Here is a 6,000-nt window from a genome sequence, read left to right as displayed (position 1 = left end):
ATTATCAAGCAGAGTCCCTGATGATGTTTCCTTTGAAAGGAATCAAGTTTACACGTGGCACAAGGTTTCAGAATGGGACCAACACACAATAAATTGAGATAACCAAAGAATTCACTTCGCAACCACATTACTGGTTCAAACCAAATTGCTAATGTAGGAAATTATAAGTTAGCCTCTACATTCTGGTACTGAATTGCCTAATGGTAAAAGAAATTAAACAGAAAGGACCTTTTTTTACCTAAATCACTAATTTATACCACTTCATGGGTAATTTCACTCTTTTTTTTTTTTTTTTTTGTGGAGAACCAGTACATTTTTTTTTGGTGTAAATAGTTTTTAGTCCTACAAATATGAAGAAAATCAAATATCCTTCTGAATCAGTGAACACATTGTATTCCTTTATTAAAATATGAAATAAGTATATTTTTAAAGCATGGTTAGGATATAAAATATTTGTATCTTTTGTATTACAGTACTATGGTAAATTGAATAATAACTTTCAGTGGATCAATTAACATAATCTTAAATGAAGAACAGTGGTTAAACTAGATCTGCTCCAAGTACATTAATCTAAGAGGTAGTAAAGTATTTTTAACATAATCCTTTTGTAATATTCCAATTGTATTTGAAGTTTGGGATATTTTTGGACAAAAGTTTAGAAAAGGATTTTCAAGCATTATTTTAATGACTATTTTCTTCTTGTGATGCGTTGAATTGTTTTGATATACTGGAAGCTACCGTATAGAATGGATTAGTTTAATTAGTTTAATTAGTTGGATGGTTGACTGTGACTTTTCCTGTATAGACTCACAAAATGGCAGAGGTTGGAAGGTACCTCTGGAGATCATCTAGTCCAAACCTTTGCGCAAGGAGAGTCAGGTACAGCCGGCTGCTTAGGACCATGTCTAGTCTTGCTTTGCCTATCTAAAGGAATGGATGATCTACAGCCTTTCTGAGTAATCTCTTCCAATGCTCAACCTCCCTCACAATAAAAAAGTGTTTTGTCATATTAAAATGCCTATAAATGACTATTATCTTACAGGTGTAAAGTTTCCCTTTAATGTAACTTTAGCATTTTATTAATATACACTATTTTGTACCTTTCTATACCTCTTCTTTAAAAAGTATAGTCTGCCTGAAAGTCAATGTAGAATTATAAAGAAATAATTCACTCAAAAATGGCGCTCAAACTCTATATCTCAAATCAAATTAGCAAGGCTAAAGGTACTGCCTTGGCCTCATCAGAGGCCAAGATTCACATTTTGTTCATCTGAAATTTCTTAGTCAACTTTTGTAGTAGACAGACAATGACAGAAATAGGCTAAGGTCTGATGCTTGAAGTTATTCATATACTGTAAGCATGTTTAGGTGCATACTATGTCAGCAAAAGAAGCACGTTGTCTAACAGGCCTTTGTTATTCTGGCCTAAAAGACTCGCCCAATATTGCAAAGGATATTGCAGCTTAACTCCAACCATTTTACAATAAATAAATAAATAAATAGATAGATAGATAGATAGATAGAAGAAAACCTCTTTGTTCCTGTAATACTCAGAAATATTTTTAATATATGGGAAGACTTTTCTGTAACCTTTTTATTTTAGCATATTTTGTGACAAATAAGATTAAATTAGAAAGAACTAAATGAAAGGTCTTCACCTCTAATAATAGTTCAGATAAACATTATCTACCATTGATTACCTTCAGTAGGACTGCTTACAAGCTAGGAAGAACAGTTAAATGTCTAGTTTAATGCCTTAGTTTAACACTGTCCTAGGTCTTAAGAACACCGACTTTAGCAGATGTGGTAGTAATGCTGCCAGGACTATAAATTGATACTATTCCTTTGGGCAGAAAAGAGAGTGGGAATCCTAGACAATAAGCAAAAGCTCATAAAAATATTGTTCTTTGGGTTCAGTACGAACACTGACGGTATTGAGTTGAACAAAACATTTGTGAAGAAGAAAAGAAAAAGACAATCTAAAAGAAAATGTGATTTAGCTTAGCTATTGGCTGAGCAAATAAGGCCATCATGTGGCAAATTAAAGACATGGCTACAGAGAGAAAAACTGATTAATAGTTTTGGTGATAATAAAATTTACACCTTCCATCATGAACTCAAAGGAAGCTGGTGTGAAAGTTCAGACACAGAAATTCCTCCTATCTTTCCTTTTTCTCATGAGGAATTCAAGAGAAATTTTGAATGATCTTCTAGAAATTCTTTATAAATTAAAGATTCTTAGATAGAAAGCACATGCTTTTTCTCTAACAACTTAAGTCTCATAGATAAGAACGGAAGAATGAGAGTTAGAAGATATAATCATACCTTCAAGGGAAAAAATCTTAAATGTTTTCAAATCACAACCAGGTGAGCAACTAAGTTGCTAATGATTTATCAAGATCATGAGGAAACTGCAGAAAATGAAATTATAAACGTCTGCAAAACTAGATTATTGTATGTTTTACTGAATCTAACCTTAACAAGATAAACCTTGAAATATTAGCATCCTGAACTATCAGATCAAACATACATGACAAGTTGTTTCTGATGTGGCAGATATGTTAGTAACTTTCATCTGTAATTACTCTTCTATTACATTGAAGAATAGACACACACATAGAGATAAATTATCTGTAGAGCTACCCAACAGAAATTTTGAGTTTAGTTTGTGGTTGGAGAAGCATGCTGTAGTTCCATAATGCATTCTTTTACCAGGCCCTTTGTAAGTGCACATAAATTTATTTTTTTTTTTGGACAACAGGAAAATGACGTGTTATTACATGTTGTGCATCACTATGAAGTATGGTATGTCAAGGAATGATGTAAGAATTTGTACAACAAACACACTGGTTAATCCAAAACAAAAGCTTTAAAAGATGTGATATAAGTACAAGTGAAGGTCAGAAAAAAATCATATTGGAGAAAGGCAAGAGTGCCTAGAAAGAAAAAAGCACAACATTGTCGTTGACCAAACTAGCCTCTCAGAGTCCCAGCAGAAAATAGACAGTAGGTAAAACTGACCTCTTAGTTACCTCACACCTATCCTTAGCTTAATCCTTTCTCAGTTCTGCCTTGATATTATATATGTTTGCATATATATTGCTATAAACAAAGCTGACCTTATTACGGACATTTGAAAAGTAGGAGGGATCTAGGAGTTACTATGTCAGACATATCTCCATTGTCTCTCCCTCAACATTGCTTTATTTTAACATTTTATATATTCTGAACTTATTTTTTTCTTAGATTACACATTAATCTTGTTATTCTCTTACCCTGTTTTCACAAGTGATTTATGTAAGAACCAAATCAGAGTCACATGGAAGGAAAACTTTCCTCTTGAATGATGTAAGAACAATGATATCAGAACAAATGTTTGATGTATTAAAAACATATTTAACACATTTTTCTCCTTTACTAACCAAATGAATGATGATATAATTTCTACCCATAAACACTTAAAGTGAATCTATGAAAACACAGATTATAAGCACATTATATATGGATACATGGTCTTTAATTTTAAGTTATCAAAAAACATCAATGACTTTAAAAACTTGGGCATTTTAAAACAGCCCCATGCAATTTCTAGTATTTCTGTAAAAAATGACTCTGTCTTTGGGGAATACAAAGCTGGAGTCAGGGTTTACAGATCTACTTTTATGAAACATAATGTAGTGCAGAATCTAAGAAGTCTATTTTAATACAGTAGTCATTCAAGATGTGACTCATTTTCTCTAAGCTATGGCAGTGTAATTATGATAATCATGTTCATATCCTTTTATATGAAGAGAAGCAGATTTGTTGATCTGGCCTGCCAGTGACAGCAGCTCCAGAATGGGATGAACTGTGCCCTGGGCTACGTTGACCAGACCTTTGTTAAACATGCAGAAAGGTGGCTTGCTTAGAGAAATTAGCTTAGGCATGAATGTTCCATTTTAGTTGGATGCAGTTCCGTCTTACTCCTCTACAGCAACAGTATTACAATACCAACCTCCTTAGTGAATGGAGTACAGCTAACAACTAGAATGAAGCGTACATAGGAATAAGCATACAAAGATAAGATAAAAGGAAATGTACTCACTTTGTGACAGCAGAGATTTCTAAAGATAGCTGTCCTTGTCTGTTCTGCTCTTTTCCTTTCTGTTCTCTACTTTTGATATCTACAGAAATTGATATCTACATGGAATTCACAGCAAATTACTTGAAGTGACTGCTTGTCCTGTTTCTCACTTTCTGCTTTCGGTTTGCTACGTTAGAATAAGTAGAATAAAAGATACCATCCTGTCTTAGAAATACAGAATGAATGCATGACTAAACTGAATGGTTCTGGACAATTTATCTGGAAAAGACTGGGTACTTGTCAATAGCAGTTATTTAGACTCTCTGTAGGTACATTTCTAATGTGGGTTTTTCTGCCCAAGAATTGCTAGTCAGAGCATTTTTACCTTCCCCTCCTGAAAGCTGTTTTCTTCTTTCTTTTCAGTGATGAAGTCTGCAAGGTAGGTTGGATTTTGAGGGAGGGGAATCAGAGGATGAGTTATAAATATACATATAGACAATACATCTTGAGGAACAGATTAGCTGTATGTATATTTGTACTATGAGTGATTACAAGGAAAACTCACTAAAAATATTTCAAGATCTTTGGTGTTTTGCAGATATAAATGCTATCAGAAAAGTTGTTTTCATAGACAAGTATAGCAGCAAAAAACAGACAACCAGGTTCAAGGGATTTACTCATAACAATGGAGAATTGTTTCCATTAAAGCCAGATTGCCTGGGAGTCAGCATCAGGATGGAAGATTATTGAACATCCCATTGATGTGGGATAGTTAGGGAAGAACTTTGAGGAAATGTCTCTGGTGGTTATACCCTGTTACGCAGCTGAACTCCACCCCAATCACTCTTTCACTCCCCGTCCTCAGAAGGAAAATATGATGGAATGGACTCAAGTGTTGAGATAAGGACAGGCAGATCACTCAACAGGTATCATCATAGGCAAAACAAACTTGGCATAAGGAGATTAATGTAATTTACTGCCTATTACAGTTTCTTACAACCTCAACCATTCTGTGATTACTAATCCAAATATGCAAAATCCTATCATCAAAAAATCAAAACCCACAAATAACTAGTTTTAAAAATAAAAAAAAAAATAAGTATTTAATCTAATTATATTTTTGCTTGAATCCTCAAATTATAATGCTGAGGATTATCAATTCCCTTCTTGCAACTGCAAGTGTAACTTATTACTATTATAGTACAGACCAAGAGCCTTACTCATGGATGAGAACCTTATTGTTTCAGGTAATAGGAAACAAATTTGTTCTTCAAATTGGTGTTCAGTCAGACAGGCACAGAAGGAAACAGGTAAGTGATTTGAGATTAATACAATGTAACTGCATTAATCAGCATTCTGGAGAGTGTTATTAGTACATTGATCAGCTTAACTGTATCAGCAGTTTGTGTGCATAAGTATCTACATGTAGGTAGACAAATCATACTCAAAAATCTCAGGGAATCGGAAATCGCTGTGACGGAAGCATGGAAGACTGATTAATCAGGCCAGTTTTAAACTTTAAAAAAACTTTACTGCAGACTTATTCATTAACAATACACATTGCTAATGGTTAGTTCTTAATAATTATTAATTGCTGTTACTACATATTCAAAACAGTTAGTCCTTAATAGTCATATCCTAAATAAGCAATTAATATACAATATCACAGAGCTGATGCTGTGTAATTATAATTTCTTATCTTCTGCTTCTTTTCTGTATTATATTTAAAGCAGTCCTTTCCCAGCTCTTAAGGTCGCAGTTCTTCAATGACCAGTAACTGACCATCAGTGAGGTACTTCTTATAGTTCTGGGACCTTTGTTTTCAACCTGTGCTCATATTTTCAAGACTTTTGCAGTCATCCCAGACTACAGCTCCACATCATAACAAGAAACATCTGGCATCAAGCTTCAGCTGACCTTCAAGATCTCATAAATTG

The sequence above is a fragment of the Anser anser genome (assembly GCF_964211835.1).
Source record: "Anser anser genome assembly, chromosome: 2".
NCBI classification, from domain to species: domain Eukaryota; kingdom Metazoa; phylum Chordata; class Aves; order Anseriformes; family Anatidae; genus Anser; species Anser anser.
This window is presented reverse-complemented; position numbering follows the sequence as displayed.